Source organism: Mus caroli, unplaced genomic scaffold, assembly GCF_978045245.1.
Source record: "Mus caroli unplaced genomic scaffold, Mus_caroli_1 scaffold_3, whole genome shotgun sequence".
Taxonomy (NCBI): domain Eukaryota; kingdom Metazoa; phylum Chordata; class Mammalia; order Rodentia; family Muridae; genus Mus; species Mus caroli.
In genome coordinates, this window is record NW_028227258.1 from 68506902 (window position 1) to 68532588 (window position 25687).

At 40.6% G+C, this 25687-nt stretch overlaps 1 pseudogene; it reads left to right on the forward strand.

Annotated features, from left to right (window-relative positions):
* Positions 1-10855: 10855 nt before the first annotated feature.
* LOC110291874 (dynein light chain roadblock-type 1 pseudogene) lies at positions 10856-11162 on the forward strand (annotated as a pseudogene).
* Positions 11163-25687: the final 14525 nt, after the last annotated feature.

Genomic DNA, 25687 nt, shown 5'->3' on the forward strand with positions numbered 1-25687 from the left:
CTAAGCTAATAAACTCAGTATGGCTGAAGGAATTGATGCTTTCTAGGTCCTCTGCTTTATCAACCTGGGTTTGTTTTTTGTTCTGACTCCCTGGAATGCTGTTCCTCCATCATTTGCTACAGTTGGTCCACTTCCTTGTATTCAAAGCAATTTCTGTAAAGAAGTCTCAATATGTTTGTAATTCCCCAGAGTTTAAACCCTGAGCCCTGTGGTCAAACTACTTTATAGCTGCAGGTTTACATTTGTTCAAACATAGATGTAGCTCCACTACTAGAGCATTTTACAAAGTCTGAAGAAGTAAGTGGCTCTTCTGTTTCCTCACATCCTTTGCCCAACAATCTGGCATCAGTCCAGGCAATGGCAGGAAGAGAAGAGCTTCAGTGTTAACCATGAATCACCATCCTCTGCGGATCAAGTATTGAGATGATGTTGGTTGCTCTTGTATATCAAGGCCAGGCATTACTGTGGCTTTTCTTGCTCTGTCTTTTCACTAGTTCAAGGCTTTGCAGAACCACCCTGCCTCCATCTTAGGCTAAAAGCCATCTTATAGTAAAGACAAACTAGGCTCATTCCTGTTTCTGATTAAATTTCTTTCTGGAGAATTGGACTATGCTCCATCTGCAACCTTAACTACAAATGATTCTGTACTGCCTGTTCCAGGAAACCTCAACCAGGTCTTTGTTTCAAAAAGTTAACAACCATCTTACACTCTACTTTTGTTTCAAAATGGTTGTAATGGCTTCCTTGTTATGACTCCTGATGTTATGACCACCTTGCATCCATGTCTTTGTTTCAAGAGGCTGTTAATAAATGACTAATTTGTTGTGTTTATGTTCTGCTCCTATAATCCCACCTACTTTGCCCACCAAATCCCTTATTTGGAAACCCCCTACCCCTGAGCTATTAGCCTCATGTCCAGTGCTTACCTCTCAAACCCCGCCTTAGGAATCACAGTCCAAGTACACGAATAAAAAAGCTTGCTTTAATTAATTTAGCCATAATAACTTGGGTTTTTCTACTCCCATGTTTGAGATAGAGAGCTTCTATTATTTTTTTATTTATTATTTTTAATTAGGTGTGTGTGTGTGTGTGTGTGTGTGTGAAAGCACAGGTGCCAGGGGAGTCCAAGGGCATCAGATCCCTGAAGCTGGAGTTACAGATGTTTGCCTGTTGTAGGTGCCAGGAACTGAACCAGGTCCTCTGGAAAAGTATCTAGCACTCTTAACCACTGGGAAATCTCTCCAGCCCCCTACAGAGTTTCTTATAAGGATCACTGAGACACTGGGTTACTTGCTGGATGAAATGCTTTTACACTGGCTGCACTCCTGGGGATGACTCCATTAAAGATATAGAGGATGAAGTCAGGGGTACTTCAGGACTTGGGGAGAAGCAGCAGCAGGTCAGAGAAAATTCTTGGTTTTAAATAGATACTTATTCATGTTGACTTGACTGAGAGGCCCTTCCTTTCTGGAGCTGACCATTTCCACCCCCAAAACACACATGAGCAAGAATCACTGGGTATCCACGCTGTGACCCATCAGCCCACACATTTCCTGGCAAGCTGAGACCCAAGCTCAGGCCTTAAACATTTCCACACACCGATAAAAATTTCTAGGTTGTTAACCAAAACACTGGAAGAAACTGACCTGGACTTCAGAGACTTTTTTGTTTTGTTTTTGAGAAGGGTAGTGGTAGTGGTGAAATAATTTTATTGAGAGCAGGGAGGGGCTAAAGTATAAACCAGATGATCTGATGATCTTATTTTTTTTTTTTTTTTTTTTTTTTTTGGTTTTTCGACACAGGGTTTCTTTGTGTAGCCCTGGCTGTCCTGGAACTCACACTGTAGACCAGGCTGGCCTCAAACTTAGAAATCCGCCTGCCTCTGCCTCCCAAGTGCTGGGATTAAAGGCGTGCGCCACCACTGCCCGGCGATCTGATGTTCCTGGCAGGGCAAATCTTCCTAGACTCTTTATGACTAAAAGCCAAATTCTCTAAACCTTAATATAAGCTCCACCTGCCACCAAATTGCAGACATAATCAGGACATCTTTCTCTTGTCTGTCTTGAGGACATGAGCTCTAAATTCCTATGATAAATGTATTGGACCACACTGAATGCCCTGGTTGGTAGTTCATTTCATCTATGCCAAGCATGCTGGTTTCAAAATCTCAGGTTCAAGCAATCTCTCCTGCTTCACCTGGGACTACAGACACATGCTCCTATCTGTCTGTCTATCTATCTATCTATCTATCTATCTATCTATCTATCTATCTATCTATCATAGTGTTTCTTTGGAATCTCAACCAGCCTATCCTGGGACAGTTCGAGGACAGCTAGCTGGTTTTGGCGCAGGGGAAACACCACAGAACCCTCTGAACACGTGACAGTTTCAGGGTCCTTTTAGTTACAACCACACATCCACATCTCTTCATGAAGACATTGTAAATTCTTTGAAATCAAAGATCATATCTTAGGCATTTCCCTGATTCTTCCATTAACAAAACCTAACACACTTCAGATATAAACAAATGACCAGAAGGCAGTGTATCCTAAGCCTCCTCTCATAATATTGATTTTCAGACTTTCTATTCCTTCTCTTACTAATCCCACTTGTCAGATCAAGTGCATCAATAAATTATAATAAGATGTTTTCTTTAGACATTGTATAGTGTATGTCAACTTTAATATTTTTCTTTTGGTTAATGTTTTTTTTAAGAGATGTACAGGGAAAAAACATCAAACCAAGGAAGAGCCTAGACAGGAGCAGTAGATTGCCATTGTCCTAGCCTCACTGGCTATAGTACTCACTTTCTTGTGGTACCCTTGAGGGTTAGAGTTTGTGGGAGGTCACTGATTTGTAGAAGATGCTTGGATGAGCATCAGTAGTAGACACCAACGTGGAATAACAAGGGAAACTGAGCTGTAGTGAGTGCAGGAGAAGGCCCTGTAACCAATCAGTTAATCATAAAGCAGCCAATTAAACTGTCTCCACACAGCACTCATATAAATGCTATGTCATTGGTTGGACCAATGGTCATCCTCTCATTTCCCTTTGTTCTGTTTATAATTCTTAAATAAAATTTAAGATCATTAATTGGGGTTGAGGAAACAAGAGAAGGCAACAGGACATATGCGTCACAAAAAGTCACTCATACACTCACCAAGGGATCAACTTTGTACACCCTTTCACATCAGTGTACATTAACCCCCTTCTTCACTTCTTTCTTTTCTTAAAACAAGATTTCTGAATGTAGCCCAGGATGGCCTTGAACACTATATCCTCCTGTCTTTACTCCCATGAGCTGAGATTACAGGCAGGCACCTCCAAGCCTGGATCTTATTTTTCTTAACAACTAAGTTGACTTTAATTATATAGATACACATCACGTGTTTAATGGTGTTGTTTTTTATTTTTCTCCCCCCAAAATGGTCCAGAATATTTGCATGCCTAGACATTGCTGAGAAAAACCTCCCAGAAGGAACACCAATGGTTTCCAGGATATGAACATTTTGAAATTTGAGATTATACAAAATTGTTCCTCAAGGGTTAAAGCTTTGGGGAAAGCAAACAAGGCCCTTCTTAGGTTTGTAAGCCAGCATGTCTGGTTGAAAAGCCAGGCATGTAACAATAGATGTCTCTGTTTAGGCATGCTTGTTTCAGCCTTGAGAAGACACTTGTGGAACAAGGGGCCCTTGGATGCCGTTTGAGGCGTTGCCTCCCTCTGCCTCCCTCTCGAATTTCCCAGCCAGCCTCAGAACTCTGAGTGTTTCACCTGGGTAGAAATATGGTTACTTAGTCATCTGGTGATGCAGAAGCAAAGCAAAAGCCAACTAACAGGAATTACCTGTTTCTTAGCCCCTGGTTGCTGGAACGGTTTGCCATTTCCCAGTTACATTTCTTAAAGATGTATTTTATGTTTGATTGCATAGTATTTAGTGCCTCTCCTTGTGGTTTGGCGGGCGTGGCTTACTGGAAGAGAGAAAAATCAAATACTGGTCTAGAACTAAGCAGTTTGAATTTTCAGTGTAAACTCTGGGCAGGTAGGAAGAGTGGAGCACACTTTTGATCCAGATTTCTGTGAGTTCAATGCTAGCCTGGCTTAGAGTTTCAGCAGGGCGCGCGCGCGCACACACACATATACACACACACACACACACACACACACACACAAACACACATAGCGAGCTGAAAAAGACTACAGTGCACGTTTGAGAAAATTACACACTCAGTAAGTTTTTACTGCGGCTATTGGGTGCAGGGGTCAGTGGATTAAGTTGCAAATGGGGTGCAGGTATCCTGAGACAGGGGACCCGTTAGGGCTCGCCCAGATGGATAGTGGACTTGAGCCTAGTGGATGCTCCGCGCCACTGTTGAGAACCACTAAAGTGAGCTGGCTGCGGGGCAGAAAACTATGGGTTTTGTTTACGGAGTGGAAAAACAGTGCGCTTGAGTCTGCTGTGCGGTGTCCTGGTGCAGGGTCGAGGTATCTAAGCAACGACCAGGAAATGACTCAGAGACTTGCTGACTCAGCACCAGGATCCCTTCACCTGCGGGGCGAATGGGTGTGGGTCTCTGAGCCCAGTCAGGTGCGCTGGTGCGGAGATCTCAGGGACCTGAGTCAGATTTAAAGATACTAGTCACACCTGCAGGCAATGGGAGCTTTAGAACCGCACCCACCCACAGCCCTACGCTCCCAGCCCTTTGGTTCTCGTCCCGGTCTCCTCACCCCTCCCACCTCTACCCCGCCCTTGATGCTAAAGCTAGCGGCAACAAGGAAGTGCGGTTGTGGTGCCCCATCCCCCACCTGCCTTTACAGCAGAGGATTGAGAAGCTCAGGTCTGGTGGGCAGGGAGGGCGTGTTTTACCGGAGCCATTTTGCCTCCTACTTCCTCTACTAAAGAGGAACTTTTGAAAATTAAAGGAACCTACATATGTCAGCAAAATATAACCATCACCGCTGCTTCCCATTAGAATTCAGCAATGTTTCTCGTTCCCTATCTGTCACATCATTTTTATATGTAACTTATAGAAGAAGGATCACTGTTAATAACTTTATTTGGTATGTGTAGAGGCACACCTGTAATCTCTTGGGAGGGTCACCGGAAGTTTCAGGACGTAGCAAATTCCAGGTGAGAACTTCAAAAACCAAACCGAGTCAACCAGCCAACAAACCAACACTTCCCCAAACCATACATACATTTGCTTATAGTCTGTGTATTTGAATTTGTGTGTCTAACTAGGTGTAACATATGTGATATATTTAAATGTAACTAGCCATTGTGAAATCTCATGTATGAACCTGGAACAAATTCACCTCATAAATATCGAATCTGTAACAGTTTCTAGCTTAGTATTGCTTGTTTTGTTTGTTTGTTTGTTTTTCTTGCAGTTGTATTGATAAAAAGCAATTCTTTTTTTTTTTTTAAGTCTTTTTGATGGCTCCGGATTTTTGTAGAAAACTGGTAACTGTCTTCTTTGTTCCATAGTACAAACCATTTATAAATATAAGTTCGAGTAACTAATCCTGGAAAAGGTTATTTTCTATGCATCTGTTTATACTGGTTGCCTAGTTACAGTTGGCATCTGTCTGGTAAAAAATTACCTTGGGTCCATTCTGGTGCATGAACCCATGAGATGAAAGGATAACAATGTCTTTTTTGAAAAATAAGATGGTTGGCGTTCTTTCATGACACAGTATTCCTGCTAAACTAATGAACACCATATCTTCTGTCACAATTGATACTTGAAAGTTCTTCTTTTAAAAAGCACATTGGCTACTGATATCTGACCTACCTGTAGTCTTTTCTCTAGAACAATCTCTCTTCCTCCACTCAGCGTTTGTCCTCTGGAGTGACAAATGAAGGAAGATGGGCATCCATTCACCCAGACAGAGCCTCCAAAAAGCCCTGAGGTGAAAATATCTCATGAAGAAGGAACTTCACTCTCCAGGGCACTGTCATATTCATAGTACAAAACTTACATGGCCAGTTTCACCATTCGTGCCAGGATGTGCAATGCTTCTCTATACTCATCTTGTGACTCATTTGGTTTACAAAAATGTCTTCTTTGGTCAATGTTCTTTTTTGCCTTTATGTGAAGAAAATAAAATTCTGCATTCCCAAGTGTCTCCAGGGAAAACTAAAACTAACATTGTGCTAGAAATTAAAACACACACACACACACACACACACACACACACACACACACACTGACATTGATGGTTTGACCATCACCATGGCAACAGTGAAGGCTGATGTAAACAATGCTATGGTGATGATTTGTCTCTTTCAGAATCTGTGTGATATCATTACTGATTTTTTAAAACCTCCCTTTTCAGTAGATTTGAGTATATAATAATGTGATAATTCCTAGAGTAATAAAATAGGAAGGTGTTTTAAAAATAATTTAAACAATTGATTATTTTCTATACTGGTCATATATGTAGCTTTTGGCATCTGTTGTTTTATAAAATGCTACTGAACTACAATCCAAATCTACTTTACATGATTCACACAATGATATTTAGATTTGACACAGAAATCCAGAGATAGGAGAAAAAAAATACTAATATGCTGACTGAAACATCTGCCCTGGAGTGTGGTAGGACTCACTTGCAATCTCTGTACTGGGGTGGTTTTGGAGGTAGAAAAAGAAGAATCAGAAGTTCAAGGTCACCAGTGGGCATAGTGAGGGTTCTAGGCCAGTTTGTGATATATAAAATCTCATTAAAAAAAAACAAACTAAAGTCCAAAACCAAAAGACAAAGGACAATCTCTCATCTATAATATGACATTTCTTAGACAGAGTAGAATTATCTCTAACCAACTGACTAATCCAGTACTAGGAGCCTGGGAAAATATCTCTTTAACAAAACTACACATAAACCCTACATAATGTGTACAGTATGGTAAATTATAAGCATAATTTTAAATTGTGATAAAAGCTTAAGATTCGAGCACTGTTTAACAAAACTAGAGAAATAAACTTAATAATGTAGGAGAGTTTACATATTAGTGTTATAGTTATTTTCAGTTACTTAGAAAAACAAAAGATTCACAAACAGATGCAATGCCTTCTTCAATTTTTACAGTCATTGAAATCAGTCTAATATTAAATAATACAATTCTGAAGTATTACTTATATACACAAAGTACTTGTACCAGCAAAGCTTTTTACTTGCAAAATAAAGGACAAAATATTTACTTGTTTATATGTTGCTTTTATATGTTGCTCACAGCACTAATAGAACTTTTAAAATGGTAATTTCTTAAGGTTTTAGGGTTTATGATTTATTTATTTTTTTTAATCTGTCTTCTTTGATTGTATATATTGTGTACCATATGCATGCCTAGTGCCTGCTGTGGCTAGAAAAGGGCATCAGATCCAGCGGAACTGAAGTTGGATCTGATGCCTTCTTTTATCCTTTATTTTGCAACATATCGGTGGTTGGAAACAAACAGGGGTCCTCTACAAGAGCAGCAAGTATTCTTGACTATGAAACATGTCTCCAGTCCCAAGTCTTGTTTTCAAAAGACTGAACCAGAACAATGCTGCCTAAAAGTTGTATTTTGTCATCAGAAAACATCCTCATAATATTCCAACTAATAAAACTTAAATCTCAACTTCATCCTAACTTATGAAGAAATCATCTATTTGGTGAGGCATTGATGACATAGTGATAAGCATAACTGTTTCCAAAACATCAGCTACATAAATATAACAAACAGTGATTCAAGAATAAGAGTCTTTTGAAAATGAGAAGCACACACATCGAACCACACACATTAATAGTGGGAGACTTCAGCTCTTACCAACTGACAGGTCATCCAGACAAAAACTAAACAGAGAAATAATTAAACTAACAGACAATATGAATCCAATGGACCTAATAGACATCTATAGAATATTTCACCCAAACACAAAAGAATACACCTTCTTTGTAGAACCTTGTGGATCCTTCTCCAAAATTGACCATGTAGTTGGTCACACCAAGCCTCAACAGATACAAGAAAATTGAAATAATGCCTTGTATCTTATCAGACCACTTACCAAAAGCAATCTACAGATTCAAAACAATTCCCATCAAAATCCCAAGATAATTCTGTAGAGGCCTTGACAGAGCAATTCTCAACCTCATATGGAAAAACAAACAAACAAACAAGCAAAAAAAAAAAAACCAGGATAGCAAAAAACAATTCTGAATAATAAAAGAACTTCGAGAGGAATTACCATCTCTGACCTCAAGCTATACCACAGAGCAATAGTAATAAAAACTGCATGGTATAGGAACAGACAGTTCTATTAATGATAGTCTATTAGATACTCTGTTATGCTTGCAGAGTCTAGCATGCTTGTACTCTGAGTAGCTCTACTCAACAGCTGACCCAAATGATGCAGAGACCAAAGTCAAACAGTTGATGGAGCTTGAGGACTCTTATAGAGGTGTTGGGGGAAAGATTGTAGGCCTGAAGGGGATAGAAACCCCACAGAAAGACCAACAGAGTCAACTAACCTGGATCCTTGGAGTTCTTAGAGACTGAACCACCAACCAAAGAGCATACACGGGCTGGATTTACCCAGCCACGGTGCATAATTAGCAGATGTGCAGCTTGGTCTTCATGTAGGGCCTAACCAACTGGAGCTGAGGTTATCCCAAAAGTTGTTGTCTGTATGTGGGATACATTCTTCTAGATGGGCTACCAAGTCTGGCTTCAGTAAGAAAGGATATGGCTATCCCTGCAGAGACCTTGTGTAGCAGGGTAGAGAGATAACCAGGGGAGGGGCTCCACCCTCTCAGAGAAGAAAGGTAGTGGAGAGTGGAGGGATTTTGGGAAGGAGTGACTGGGAGGGAGAGCAGTGAGTGGGATATAAAGTGAATAAATTTTAAAAAAGACTTGGGAAGTGTACTGACTGGTTTTGTGTGTCAACTTGACACAAGCTGGAGTTATCACAGAGAAAGGAGCTTCATTTGGGGAAATGCCTCCATGAGATCCAGCTGTAAGGCATTTTCTCAATTAGTGATCAAGGGGGAAGGGCCCCTTGTGGGTGGGACCATCCCTGAGCTGGTGGTCTTGGTTCTATAAGACAGCAGGCTGAGCAAGCCAGGGGAAGCAAGCCAGCAAGAAACATCCCTCCATGGCCTCTGCATCAGCTCCTGCTTCCTGACCTGCTTGAGTTCCAGTCCTGAGTTCCTTGGTGATGAATAGCAACGTGGAAGTGTAAGCTGAATAAACCCTTTCCTCCCCAACTTGCTTCTTGGTCACGATGTTTGTGCAGGAATAGAAATCCTGACTAAGACAGGAAGACATGAGGAAGTGTAAGAAAAATGGCTGGCATGCCTTTGAGAAAGAGTTAAGAAATTAAGAGCTTTAGCTTTACCTCTGTTGCTGTGATAAAACACCAATCAAAAGCAACCTGGGGGGAAGAAAGCCATCATTTCACATTGTAGGTCACAGTTCATCGCTGTAGGAAGTCAGAGCAGTAGCTCAAGCAGAATCTTGAAGCAGAAACCACAGAGAAACACTGCTTACAGCTTGCTTAGGATCAGGCTTAGCTAACTTTCTTACATAGCCCAGGATTACTTGCCTAGAGAATCGGGCTGCCTGTAGTGAGCTGGACCCTCCTATATCAACAACCAAGACAGTTCCCCACAGAAATACACACAGGAAAATATGACCTACGTAACCTCTGAATAGAGACTCCCCTCTCAGGTTGTGTCAAATTGATAGTTAAAACTAAGACATTAAAGAAAAGTGAGAGAAACTCCAGAGAGTGGGTGAGGTTTCCAAAAGAGGAGAAAGCCATAGAACTCTATTGTCTAGGGGTTTGATTAGGTAATGGCAGGAACTGGACAGAGGCTGAGGTAATCTCTATTGACATCAGTTAGTTCTGTGACCTAATGATGGGCTAAGCCAATGGAAGACCCACACCCTCTATGCCTGTGTCCTTTGAACCCTCATGTAGTTCTTTGCTTATGGGGTGTCCTGAAGGGGGGTTTCCTAGGTGGAACTTTCTTATAGAAGCTATTATTCCTTATAATTTAGTCTGTTACAGTTAGATACATGAGAGCAAAAGAATATAAGTCAGATAATCATATGCTAACTGACCGCCCAGCTAGAGGTGGTTGAAGCTCTTTTTGTCCATCTCTGACTTCTGCTTTGTTAGCTAATGACCTTGATGGCATGTTGTTAGTCACTGACAGATTGAGACCTTTGACCTCATAGATGTCTCAAGTGCTGTTAATTATATTAAACTCTCTTTTTCTCACATTTACATGACCAGCTTGTAGATTTACCATGGAACCTTCACAGCTATGAAGATGTAACTGCAGTTATTCTCAGAGAACCCTTATGTAGTTCTTTGCTTATGGGGTGTCCTAAGGGGGGGGGTCTCCTAGGTGGAACTTTCTTATTAGAAGCTATTATTCCTTATAATTTAGTCTGTTACAGTTAGATACATGGGAGCAAAATAATATAAGAAATGACCAAGCTACTGAAGGGCTTCAGGGAAGCCAGACTGCCTTCATTAACCCAAAACTATTTTCTCTTTATTTTTAGCTAAGATATTCTCAGACCAAGCCCCTTCTTACTTATCTCCCTTCTAATTCCAGCCTCTGTTCTCCCTGCAACATGTGTGGAAAACTTGCAGTTTTCCTTACTGGATTTTCCCTCATTCCTATAGGAAACCTGACTTTGCTTGGGGAGTGAGTGGGGATCCAGATGGAGATGGAGTCCCCACAAACTACATGCTGTCATTAAGATAAAATTATGCACACATACTTACATACATGCTGTTAAAACAGAAGATTGAAACTTAGCTGAATGTTGATGATGGGAAGTTGCTAGATCATTCCAAGATGGCAGAGGCGGAGGAGACACTGAAGAAAATTGAGATCCAGAAATGAGAACTGGTAATCATTATAGTGAACACAAGGCTTGCCCATCCAGAGCCCTGAGGACAATCCCCGTACCACACAGTATGTCAACAAAATGCACAACTTCTTGAAGGCACAAAACACTGTGCATGATGCCCAGGATGACCTCATCTTCCTTTGTATTTGCTTCAAGGAAAAAGAAATTGTGGTTGGACATGGTAATGACTATTTTTTAACTGTGATTCAGTGTCACCCGTCTCTTAACTACCTGTGTCATCCTTTAATGTAATATCCACCAAGAATAGCATTGATCGTGTCAATGACACATGGAGGTTGTCTGAGATTCCATGAGACTGGTGCCAGTGACTGAGGGTAGGAAGGCAGCTCTACCCACCATACTAAAGGAGTCCCTCTGCAGCTTCCATCACTTCCAGGGAAGGTTCCAGGTTTGCATTTCCAGGCTGTAGAGCAAGAGATTATAAGAGATCCTCATCCAACTTCCATTCTGATTTTCATTTTACTTTTTGCCTTGGAAAAGACTTTTTTCCTCCTTTGAGTAAAGACAACCACAATACACACACACACACTGAGAGAGAGAGAGAGAGAGAGAGAGAGAGAGAGAGAGAGAGAGAGAAACACACAGAGAGAGAGAGAAACACAGAGAGAGAGAAACACAGAGAGACAGAGAGAGAGACAGGGAGAGAGACAGAGAGAAAGAGACAGACAGACAGACACACACACAGAGAGAGAGAGAGAGAGAGAGAGAGAATGAATGAATGAATGAATGAATGTAGCTGGGGGCAGGAAAGTTGGCTCAGTGTTTAAGAGCTTTGTCTGTTCTTTCAGGAGATCCTGGTTGAGTTCTCAGCAACCATATGGTTGTAGAATTCCTCTGTGACTTTAGTCTCAGGGGAATCTGACTCCCTCTTCCTGCCTCCTTGTGTGCCTCCTGTATACACACACAGAGCACAGACATTATGTGGTCAAAATACCCATTCATATAAAAATGAATAACATTTTAAAATCTGGTAGAAAATGTAGATGGACAAAAATAAATAAACGTTGGCACACCTGCAATTTTATTGGGCAGTAAATATATGTATGTATGTATGTATGTATGTATGCATGCATGCATGCATGTATGCATTTATTTTTTGAGCTGAGAACCAAACCAAGGGCTTTGTACCTGCTAGGCAAGCGCTCTACTAATGAACTAATCCCTAACTCATAGACAGTAAAAATTTAAGGGTGTGTTCTTCCTTGATGAAATAGATATCTATATTATACATAAAATTGGATCAGGTTTTATTATTTTAATGCCACTTTTCATTGTAATGTCTTCCATATCATTTCATTTTTTGTGTGTACATTTGTGTATACACAAATATATGCATATGTGTAGAGACCAAAGATCAACACTGGGTATCTTCCTCAATTGCTACCTATTTTATTTTATTTAAAACCTTTTTATATTTATTTATATGTGTGTATCTATATGAATGTATACCACATGTCTGTAGATGCACATGGCGGCTAGCAGAGGGCAATGCCTCTCTTGGAGCTGGAGTTACAGGGCTATGAGCTGCTTGTCATGGATGTTGAGAATCACACTTGAGTCCTCTGGAGTAACAGCAAGCTCTCTTAACTACTGAGTCATTTTTTTTTTCCAGCTCTCCACTTTACATTTTGAAACAGGGTCCTTCAATGAATCTGGAACTCAGCAATTCAGCTAGTTAGTCTGGCTGGCCAGTGAGCTCCTGGATCTGACTGTTTCCATCAACTCCCTATGCTGGGGTTACCATCACACTGCTGGACAAGTTTCTTTAAAAACAAAAACAAACAAACAAACAAACCCATGAGCCCAAGTCCTCATGCTTCCTTCCTCAGCAAACCCTTTGTGGACTGAGCCGTCTTCCCAGCCCTATACATATTTTAGTGGTCACATGGTTAGAGTTGCATTGCTGTGAAGAGACACAATGACCAAGGCAACTCTTACAAAGGCAAACATTAAGCTGGGGCTGGCTTACAGTTTCAGAGATTCAGTTCATTATCATCATGGCAGGACTCAGGCAGACTTAGTGTTGGAGGAGCTAAGAGTTCTACATCTTGATCTGAAGGCAGCCAGGAGGAGCCTGGAAATCCACACTGGATGGAGCATAGAGACCTCAAAGCCCACAGAGATATCCTCCAACAAGGCCATACCGTCTAATGTTGCCACTCCTCATAGGCCAAGCAACAAACACATTGGGGCCAAACCTATTCAAACCACCACACATGCTATAATTTGATCTATTTGGTCAGAGTTCAAGATTGGCCAAGAACATCTAATATTTAGGCCTGTCCCTACCTGTTCACTGAGATTTGATATGGTCTTTCTACCAACTCAAACTTAACCTCAAGACCTTGAGTAGCACAAGCCACTTTGCCTTGTGGAGGAAATGGTTGTCCAACTTCAGAGTGTATAGACATCCCTTGAGAGCTTGTTAACAGTTCAGATTCTCATACTTCATATTCACAGACTCCAATTCAGGTGGTCACTAGTATACATTCAATAGTCACCAATCAGGGTATTGTAAGGGAGGCAGCTGCTGAGCCCACCATGGGTATCTTTAAGAGGGCTTAGAGGAAGAGCATTCTATTTGCTTCCCACTCCTTTCTGTTCCTCAGGTGGTCTTGGGAGTTAAGCTCCTCTGAAAATTGTCTTCAAAACCATCTGGCACATGAGGAAAACACCACACCAGATCTCAAGGGCATGCACAGAGGCAGGAACAGAGGTGATTTTGGAAGTAGGGGATCGAGGTGATGGTCAGCAAATGGGAGGAACCAAAAAAGAAGGGGAGTGAGAAGGTGGGGCATCTCAGAGACTGTTCTACTCCCGTGACAAAGCACCATAGAATATGTAAAATCTTATACTAGTGAAACCAAGTCAAAACACTGGGACTCTTAGGACAGTCATCGTGTGCAATGTGCAGAAGTAGAACTACTGTGTTAATGGTTAACTTGATTCTTTCTGGCCACTGCCTGGCAGCTTGCTCATGTCAGTTATCATTAGAGCTTCACAGGAAAATGCAAGGGGCTGGCCTCAGAGCTCTGAGCTCTGAAGTCTAAGAAGTTAAAAGTTAAAGTTTAAATAATGATATGTTTGCAATTATTATTATTTTGGCTACAGGCCTGGGAATAGGAAAAGCTTGAAACTTTGGGGAACAATTTTAATTCTTGATTCTTTGTGGGATGTGATTATTGTTTTGAATTTGATTTGGCAATGATTGTACAATGTCTTTTTTCTACCTGCTTTTGGAGTATCAATAAAAGACCGGGGCAAGAAAAAGGTATGAGAAGAGTGAATGAGGAGAGACTGTGAAGAGTGAGTGAAGAGAGAATGTGAAGAGTGAGGAGAGAATATAAGGTATGTATGTATGGAGAGAGAGAGAGAGAGAGAGAGAGAGAGAGAGAGAGAAGAGTGCATGGAGTGTGTGTGAGATGTGTGTGAAGAGTGTGTGAGAGTGAAAGGGGAATGCATAGAGGTGTGTATGAGTGTGGGAGCTCAAGAAAAGAAAAGCACACAGGAGAAAAGCAGAGAGCACAATAGAAAGCAGAGTGTGTGTGCCTGTCAGCCGGTACCCACAAAGTAATCTGTGTTTATTTATTATGCGCCTTCCAGATATCCCTGCTTCCAGTTGAGAACTCTGATCCTGTGTTGAGGCTGGACCCCGACGCTCTCCTTAGATTTCTCTCAGCTCCATTCCGTGTACCCAGGTTTTAGGCCTGGGTGTCCTGAGCATGGCCCCTTCATGCCTTATACAGCCTTCTACAACCTCTGGGCTTCTCCTCATTATTTTCTCATAGAAAAACGCAGATCCCCCCCTTTTTTGTATGGAAGTTTGTCATTCACCTTTAAAATGAAAGATTGATTTATTTTTATTTTGTGTGCTTAAATATTTCATCTGCAGGTATGTAAGTACACCATGTGTGTGAAGTACTCAAGGAGGCCAGAAGAGGGCGTCAGATCCCCTGGAACTGGAGTTAACAGATGGTTATAAGCCACCATATGTGTCTTAGGAATTGAGCTAGGGTACTCCACCAGAGCAGTCCTCGCTCTTAACCACTGAGTCATCATCCATTCTCACCCCGTTAGTCATCTTTTATCGCTGGTGCCTCCTCTTGTCTGGCCCTTTACTCTAAATTTATCTCAGAACATTTTTCTTGGCAATTACACTCCATGGAGCTATTTTATTATCATATTGGGATTTTCACTTTTCCTATACACGCTACAGCATCTGTGCTATGTAGGGGGGTAGGGGGCACCACTTCTGGCTCTATGGTTACCACTCAGCAAGTTGTGTGAGGAGATGTGTTTTGTGTTGAGTGGCCCTCGGTTAACTCAGGGTAACCTCACTACAGAATCAGGGGCGCTGAAACGAAGAGACCCCAGACTGTGGCACACACTGACTTCCTGCCCAGGAGATGCTGAAAATGAAAGTCACCTGGGCTACACATTTATTTATACTTCAGCATTTCTGAAATCCACATGTAGCTCTTCTCTTTTACTTAAAACTAAATCATTCATGCTAGATTTATTCTCTTGGCCTAACCCTGTTACTTCAGGGCTATCCTTTCCTTCTGATTTAGGAGAAATTTGTTTTTCAGTGTGAGCGGGAGTCTCATGAGTAGGAAAATCCATCCACAGGCTCTGTAGGGACAGTAGCACATCAGGGGTGCCTTGCTTACTTAGATCTGTCCATGACTGTAATATGCATTTAAAAGCATACATACTAGAAACTCAGAATCCTTTTGGGTCCCTGACCCCTTGTCCAACACCACTGTTTGGCCTGGTCACATTTGCTACTTCTGTCACCGCCTCACTGGAACCACACATACAGGTTTCACGTGACATCTTTTAGGTTGGTAGCTTTTCTTTCTTTCTTTCTTTCTTTCTTTCTTTCTTTCTTTCTTTCTTTCTTTCTTTCTTTCTTTCTTTCTTTCTTTCTCTCTTTCTCTCTCTCTCTCTCTCTTTCTTTCTTTCTTTCTTTCTTTCTTTCTTTCTTTCTTTCTTTCTTTCTCTTTCTTCTTATTTAATTTAATTTAATTTTTTCCTGCCCTGCTCACTTGCTCCAGCCCTGCTTGCTCAAAGATTTATTTATTTTATATATGTGAGTACAATGTCATTGTCTTCAGATACACCAGAAGAGGGCATTAGATCCATTACAGATGGTTGTGAGCCACCATGTGGTAGCTGGGAATTGAACTCAGGACCTCTGGAAGAGCAGTCAGTGAGTGCTCTTAACCGCTGAGCCATCTCTCCAGCCCTGTTTGGTAGCTTTTCAAATTATGCATGCTTTTGATGACCTGAAAAGTTTGATGGATGTTTTTAAAATGAACACAAAGTTTTGAACCTTTTGATTTGTAGCATTTTTGTGGGTTTTTGGCTCAAGAGAACAGAGAAAAATTTTCACACATTACCTCTAACCACTCACTTCACAGTCCATATGTATTTTAAGTCAGAGGTTTGTATTTAATGTAGTGCTCAATTCCTGCTCCCAGATGCTCCTTGGGTTCTCATACAATTCAGTGTTTTAAAAGGAAGGGAATGTATTCTCAACAGATCTGCATCTGAAGACTGTACAGTCATCTTTTCTCTACAGTCTATGCTGCAGATGAGCACGTGAAGGGGAGTCTCCTGTTTGAAGTTCCAAGAAGGATCATAACATATCTTCACTGTTAGAGCTTCCATTTTAGAGTTAGGTCCACATGGGACTTAGAGATCTAGAGGGCAGCTGGCTTGTCTTAGTTGATAAGGAGAGAGTAATAGACAACAGAGGGTAAAAAAAATGAAGGAAATCGTGGAGGTAATGGACAAAAATGAAAGCTGAGGAGATGGGAGAATAGTGTGAACTCAGAGCATGGCGGAGTACCCATAATGAAGGTGCTAGCAAGATTCGATTATGTTAATTACACCAAATTACCACAAGGTGGCAATCAAGCCTCGGCCATGAGAATATTGTGTCTGAGGCACACTTTAGAGATCAGTCCCTTCTGTGTGCTGCTTAGAGAGCAGCTGTGTACATCCAAAGCTGGCTGAGTTGGTGGAGATAGGCTCTATGAAGCTGAGGATGTGTTGGTATGGAGTTGGGAGACGGTGCAAAGCATGAATGGGGAGGGATGTCATAAAAGTAATAACATCTATTCAATGAATGCCTACAACCGACCTAGGCAATACAGATCAGAAAACAGTGGCACTCGAATGCTGTATAAGAACCATGCTTATTGAGTTGGGATTTAATGTCATTCTAGAGATTATTACAATGACAAGCACAGAATAAACTTTTATGCTTTGTTTAGTTTAATTTGGTCTCTTTGATGTCATAGTCACACAAAAGGGCTTCCAATGGTTGGGACTGGACACTCTTTTCAGTGGGTGAGTGTTGAGTCAAATATTACCAGGTGAGTTTCTGTCTCAGGGTGACCTGACTCCCTGGTGTTTGTTTCTTGTTGTGGTTCAGTGTGTTAGCTTGCAGTCCTGTCTCTTGGCGACAGGCTTGTTGTCTGCACTGCCGAGTACTCAGGACTGTTTCCCATAGGCTCATTCAGGTCCTCTCCTATTCCACCCACACCCAATCCGATCTTGCCAGCACCTTCATTATGGGCACTCTGCCATGCTCTGAGTTCACACTATTCTCCCATCTCCTCAGCTTTCATATTTGTCCATTACCTCCACGATTTCCTTCATTTTTTTTTACCCTCTGTTGTCTATTACTTTCTCCTTATTGACTAAGACAAGCCAGCTGCCCTCTAGTTCTCTATCTCTTTATCTACCTCTCATCTTGCATTTCTTTCTCACACAAACATCTCCAAAGTTTTGCATCCTGATTTTCGAATATCTCTTCATGAGTTCAAGGTTCTCATCTATGCATGGGTATAATCTGACAGTTTTACTGTGCCACACTGACTTCTCTCTTTCATTCTTGTTATTATATACCATAGTGTACAACAGATTTTTACCATATGATCTTTTAAATGTGTAGCAGAATAAACCCTTTTCTTAGCTATTTCTCCCAAAATTTCCCCAACTACTCTTGCCTATATGTTCATTTTCAAACAATATTTAATATTATTTTGTTTCCTAAAGCTGTATGATTTCTATAATTTTTCTGCCCAAATAAGATATAGTTTATTTGTGTTGGTATTGTATTAATGTTCTTCCTCCTTCTTCTCTTCTTCCTTCTCCTTCCCTTCCTATTCTTTTTTTTTTTTTTAGAATTATTTATTTTATGTGTATGAGTACACTGTAGCTGTCTTCAGACATACCACAAGAGGGCATTAGATCCATTACAGATGGTTGTGAGTCACCATGTGGTTGCCTGAGAATTGAACTCGGGATCTTTGGAAGAGCAGTCAGTCCTCTTAAGCACTGAGCCATCTCTCCAATCCTCCTATCTCTTCTTTTGTGACAGGATTTCATTCTGCAGTCCAGGCTACCCTGAAACTCATTATGATATCAGGTCGGCTCCAAACTCATGATGATCTTCTTGCCTCGGCTTCCCAAGTATTGGGATTGCAGAGAGGAGCTGCCACAATAATCTCTTTTATGTTTGTCGGGCCAATTTTGTAACATAGGCATATCTTGCCATCAGTTGTGTGGCTATTTTCTCTTATGCAGCATAGAAATCAGATGCTAGCTAGTTCTGAAGCAGAGTGAAATTCTGTTTTTGAAAAGGGGTTCTGCTGAGGGCCATGCAGAAGGAATGACAAATGACTTTAGAACTCATGGAATGCAGCCCACAGGTTACCACAACCACGTGGATGAGCCTCAGTGTGGCATAGCCCCAAGGACCATGTGTCCTGAGGACTTCATGCTGTTATGGAGTTCTGCTCTGCTTGCTGCCCTCACATGCTTCTTAATCTAAGAATCATATAAAAACTCTAAGGGGGCTCCCAGTCCCTCACTGGGCAGTATCTCTGGCATTCACAATACTAATGCATGATGTCTTTCAGGCATCACTGCTAGAACAGATTAAATATTCTTTCACCATCTTAGAGAAGAACCTAGAGACTGTCAACAAAGACTACCTTCTTTAGAAAACATTTGGAAAAATAAAATTGTTAAAGAAGCTAGGTAGAGATGTTTTATTATTGGTTCTGATGTAGAAACTCTTAGGGAACAATGTGAAGTTCACAAAGGCACTCTCTTATCTGTTAGGCTAGAGACCATTTATGATCAGCGAACAAGAACAATGGCAACACTGGCTGGCCTGACTCTCATTGAGGCTAGATGGTGATAATTGATTCTTATACCTATTTTTGCCTTCAGCTTCCTGATATGATTTATTAATTAATAATGAGTAGATATACATTCTGAGGCTTTAGGGTAGGTATTACTGATTTTTATATAAAAGTTTAGATTTGTGATTCTTTTAAGATTCTTACGAGATTACATTTAAAGAAAAATAATAAAATATTCCTTTCTTTGTACCTGCAAATTGCTGCTTGCCAGTAAGAGAAACTGGCTGAGAAAACTATCTTGCTTGCTCATAATTTGTTAACCTATAACAAGTTGCTTAGGTAGGGATGTACCTGGGTTCCTGGGAATACTTTGTTTTCTTTACCTTTGCTACATAATGCTATCTCCTGTAGAGGTATTGGGGGACACACTGCCTTTTCTTAATTATTAAAAGAAAACTAAAACTTAATTACATTGTAATTTTATACTGCTTGAAATACTTTGCTGGGATATATAAGCTAAAGAAGAAAAAAGTAAAATGTGGGGGTTGGCACCTTACTCCTTCCATCCATCAACTGTGTATATGTATGTATGTATGTATGTATGTATGTATGTATGTATGTATGTATATGTATAAGGTTTTTATGAGTGCAGGTTGGGACATTATCCCTGTCATCCATCAACTGTGTGTATGTATGTATATATGTAAGGTTTGTGTGATGGGGGTTGGAACACTGTTCCTTCCACTCATCAACTATGTGTATGTATGAATATATGTAAATCTTGTCTAGATGTGTGTTGGTACTTGCTTCATCCACTAATTGTGTGTATATATGTATCTATGCGTATATAAAATGCTTGGAGCCTGCATGCTGGAGCTTTGCTCTAACCATTTTATGTGTGAGTGTGTATATATGCCTGTCTATAGGTCTATATGCATGTATGGATGCATATATGTATGTATGAATGGATGCATATATGTATGTACACATGTATGGATGCATATATGTGTGTATAAATGGATGCACTATGTATTTATGTATGTATGAATGGACGCAGGTATGTATGTATTTATGTATGTATTTGTATTTATGAAGTTATTGGGCTCTGCTTTTTGTTTTGGCCACTCAGTGTGTGTGTGCATGTGTGGGAGAGATGTGTGTGCCCACATATATGTGTGTGTGTATCCACATATATTGCCATATACATATATATGTGTGTACACACACACACACACACAGGAGGGGTAGAGAGAGAGAGGGAGAGATGTGTGTGCCCACATATATGTGTGTGTGTATCCACATATATTGCAATATACATATATATATATATATATATATATATATATATATATATACAGATACATATATAAATCAAACTCTATGGGTATTTAAGATTGTTTTGTTTTGTTTTGTTTTTCAAGACAGGGTTTCTCTGTGTAGCCCTGGCTGTCCTGGAGCTCACTCTGTAGACCAGGCTGGCCTCGAACTCAGAAATCCACCTGCCTCTGCCTCCCAAGTGCTGGGATTAAAGGTGATTGCCACCACTGCCCGGCTATTTAAGAACTTTTATTTGTAGAGGTATTTTTATTCAATAAGTACCTATTACCATTTCTCAGACTTTTAGTTCAAATCAAGTGTGAAAACTACATATTACTAAATTTTCCATGCCTTTTAAGATAGTTCTTCAGCTGTCCTAAGAAGCAATGTTGCATTTTTGCCTCTATATTTAATTTGTGTATCTATTTTCTTTGTTTTCCCATTCTTTCTGCCTGAGTGCGAAATCCTGTGGGCCTGAGACATATTCACATGGACCTTTTGCATCAGGCTTTCTCCTACCCTGCTTCTAACTGGTGTTTTATTCTCGTGTTTCTATTTTACAATGCTCATTCTCTCTGCACCGATCTTTTCATCTCTTAATTCCCATGGTAATCATCACTAGGCTCGAATCTGAGCCATGCCTCTGCATGTTGCTTAGGAGGTGCTGTGTAAACACTGGCATGACACTAGGCTCTAATCTAAGCCAAACCATGGCCTGCTCCTTGGGAGGTGCTCTGTAAACAGTGGTGGAATGCTGTTTTACTGCTAACCATGATGTTATTAATTTTAAGCAGGTTTTCCTTTTCAAAGTTTTTATTTACTTAATTTTAAAGATTTATTTACTTATTTTACGTATATGGGTACACTGTAGATGAACAGATTGCTGTGAGCCTTTATGTGGTTGTTGGGAATTGTATTTAGGACCTCTGCTTGCTCTGGTCAACTCCGCTCGCTCCGGTAGCCCCCACTCGCTGCTCAGTCTCTGCTCACTCTGGTCCAAATATTTATTATTATAAGTAAGTACACTGTAGCTGACTTCAGACATGCCAGAAGAGGGCATCAGATCTCATTACGGGTGGTTGTGAGCCACCATGTAGTTTCTGGGATTTGAACTCAGGACCTTCGGAGAGCAGTTACTGTTCTTACCCACTGAGCCATCTTAACAGCCCCTCAAAGTTTTTATAAACATAAAAATCCCACATCTCCACAGAGTTGGCCCTCCAGGCTCTTTTCTATAGTTTAGGAGGAGCTAAAAGATCTCCTTTACAAAACAGGGGACAGGTGTCTCATTGGTCTGGATCTTATTGAGTAGGCTAGCCTGGCTGGCCAGTGAGCCCCAATGATCGCTCTGTCTTCACTTCTCAGTTCCAAAGTTACAAGCCTGGGTCTTTACTCTCTTTAGGCAGGTTCTGTAGTTTGAACTCTGGTCCTCAAGCTTGAGTGGCAAGCACTTTACCCACTCAGTGACCTCCCAGCCTGTGCAACACTTTGCATGTTCTCTGACTTAAATAGCAATTAAACTCTTCTTCTTTATGTGAGAGCATGCTCACCTGAAGCACACCTGTCTGAAACTTTACTTTCTGCTTGTTTGGGGACAGAGGGTTACTATGTAGCCCAGGCTGGCTTGGAACTTCTGCTTCTGCTCCATGGTGCCTGGCCCTGAGACATACTTATTTGATAACATTTTCAGTTTAATCTATGGCTAATTATCCTTGGAATTACTCTTTCTTGAAAAATTAGCTCTTTTCATTTTTTTTTTAATCTCTAGACTTTTCCCCCTTTTTTCTTTTGAAAGAACAAAGTTGCTATAACCTTATTGATCTGTAGCTAAGTATTTCTGGTATTTTATCTATCATCATTTTACCCATTTTGTTGATCTTATTTTAATTATTTATCAAATGTCTTGAACACTTTTGTTTATTATTTGTATTTTGTATGCTTTATTTTGCTTGTTATGATTATTTTGGTTTTCTAGTTTGGCCAGCCTTGAACTTGCCATGGAGCTGGGAATGGTCTTGAACTTCTGATCTTCCCAACTTTACCTGAGTTTACAGGTCTGCACCACCACTTTCTGTTTCTGTTTCTGTTTCACCAGGGACTGAACCTAAGGCTTTCCGGGCACTAGGCAAGCCTCTACCAAGTGAGCTACATCTTTATCCTAGATTCTCAGCTTAAGAATTACTCCTTTTTTTTTTCTTTTAAACCAGTGGCACATAAAACTGCACACATTTCGTGTACACACCTGGGTGAGTGTGGACATCTGTGCTTACTGTGACACCACCACAACAAACAGGTGCTGAACATATCCAGCACCTCCAAATTTTCCCTGTGTTATTTTGTGGTTTAGTTTTGTCATAAATGCTTCACATTCCATCTATCTCTTAACATGTTCTAAAGTGCCCAACACCGTGTTATTATTATTATTATTTGGTTTATTTTTGTTTTTGAGACAAGGTTTCTCTGTGTAATAGCCTTAGCTGTCTTGGAACTCGATTTGTAGACCAGGCTGGCCTTGAACTCCCAGAGATACACCTGCCTCTGCCTCCTGAGTGCTGGGGCCCCACCACTCCTGGCCCCAACACTGTACTGTTAACTGTTGGCATTATGCTGTCCCCATGGCTCCAGAATGTATTTAGCTTGTGTTACAATAACTTCGGAATCATTTGAAAGCAGTTCTCTGGTCTTCTCTCTTCCCATCTCTTTATAACTGATTCTGTTCTCTGAGTTTGATTTTACTTCATGTGAGTGGGGCTGTTTTGAATGCTTGGCCTCTTGTGAAGGGCTCTAACTTCCTTTGCCCTCTGTCCTCCAGCCATGTCATCTGGCTCAACCTGCTCATGCAGAGCTGCTTTGCTTTGCAGTTGAGTAAATTTTAACTTTCCTGCCTCCCTTAGGTTTGCTACTTTTTTATTTATTGCACACTTATTTTATTTCATATTTATGCTTCTCTGATTAGTTTAAGGCTTCACCTAGAGATTTAGTATTTTAGTTACTGTCATTGTTATTTTAAAATGTTGCCTCAATTGCATTTTATTTTGTACGTTTTTAAGAGATATATATTTGAGTTTTCAATATATTTATCTATTCTTAATTGTAGTTTTGTTCCATTATCCCTAAAATATATGACCTGTATTATTTATGCTTTTTGTTATTTATTAAAGTTTTCACTGTGTTCTGGTTAGTTTTCTTTTATAACATTTTGTTGCTTAAAGATAAATATCTTCTAAAGTACAGAGTTCATGTATATATCAAAATTACTAGGAAAAAAAAAACCTATAACAAGTATATGTGTATATGCCACACATTTGCCAGTGTCCACAGGAATCAGAACAGGGTATAGAGTTCCCTAGAATGGCATTATAGGTGGTTATGAGTTGGGTGTTGGGAGCTTAATTATTCTCTTCTGGAAGACAACAAATAGTCTTAACAGCTCAGCCTTCTCATCATTAACTTTAAAAGAAAAGGTTTGTTTTAGAGTTATTATTGACAGTATCATACAGCACGACTTGCTTTTTATTTTTTAGGGGAGAGAGTGGATGAATAGAACTCCAGTATAAGAAAGAATATGAATATCATTGATTGACTATGTGGAAGTGTACTTATTTTATTAGTAAAAGGCAATCCTGTTTTAGAGGCTTGTGACTATGATCCTTCGCTTCAGTTTTGAGTCTGAGTAGAGAGTACACTTTAAGATGCAGGCACAGGTAAAAACTTTCTGAGCAAGATTTCAACTCCCCTGGAAGTAGACTGATAATCAGCAAATGGGATCTCATGGAATTAAAAACCTTCTGTGCATCAATGAATATCAATGAGTGACAAAGCACAGTATGAGAAAAAATCTTTACCAGTTATTCATCTAACAGAATCACAAGATGTTTGGGTACCGACCCCAGCACTCAGTTATGATAGTTATGGCCTGCAGGAAGTGGATGCAGCCTCATGGGCATCCTGGCCCATTGCCAGGCCCTGTGAACCCCACATGTTTACTGCCTTGCCTGAACTTGCGCAGTGAAACTGCATGCGTAAGCTGTCTGCCAAGTTAGACTATTCCTCGTGATCCAGATCTGTCAGCCTATCTGTGACCAACCTGAGCTCGTGCCTGATTCACGCATGGAGCGTGTGTGATTCTGATTGGATGAGGTGGTGTGGAGCGAGATGAGGTCAGCTGCCGCTACTATGTATGTATAGCCCTTGCCCCAAGTAAAAGAAGAAGCTGCGCGTGAACCCTCTTGGTGTCCCTGTCGTTCTTGTCTCTGCAGGTCAGAGACTGCGGCGATAGACACCAGAAGAGAGAGCTAAGCACTGAGCTAGAAGACACTGGAATCTAGTTTGACTTGTTCTGAGTCATGGTATTAGTCATCAGCCATTGCAAAAAGCAGCTTCTCTGACCAAGGCTGAGAATAGCACTAGCCTATTGGTATAAACACAGAAACTTAGAAGGCAGTTTTACCCTATGTCCATTTAGTCAAACACCTGTAGAATGTTCCTCACGCAGAACTCCTGACCATTCAGCCAGAGGTTTTGAGCAGGTTTACAGTACATACAGTACGTAGTAGGGAATACAATGCATTCCCTACTATGGAGCAAGCCTCAAATAAATCAGAGAAGTACTCTATTCCTGACCCTGGACTTTCATTTAAAAAGCTAGGCATGACAATGCACTCCTTTAAGCCCAGAACTCGAGAGGCCAAAGCAGGAGGATCTCTGAGTTTCAGGTCAGCCTGGTCTATGAAGTGAGTTCCAGGACAGCCAGGACTACATAGAGAGACCATGTCTTAAAAATCAATAACAACAAAAATTAAACAAAACAGCAACAATATTAAAAAAAAAAAACAAAAACCAATGCCAAGCCAAAGCCATGGCTTTTGAGAGGATCCTATCATGAAAGGCATCTCTGTTCAAATTCTTCTAAAATTCTACTTTCCAGTTAACTTGTAAAGTTTCACTTATCCTTTTCACTTATCCTCAGCTTTTGTTAACTCCTCTCCTTACCTTCACCTTTCCTTATGCCCCCTCCATCCTCATTTTAAACTCCCCCTACTCTCCCTTCATGTCACACATGCATGTTTTTACTATACTTTCCAATTTTAGTATTTCCCCTCCCTCACCTGGTTCTTTTTTTTTTTTTTCTTTTCCTGGCCTCTGTAAACACTCTCTTCAACTTAAACACAGAAATCTAGAATCTTGAATGGAAGGTCTACATGAGAGTGGGAACAGAGTGTTCATGTTTCTGGAAGTGTAGAATACTTCCCATTCCCATCCTTTTTTTTGCAAACG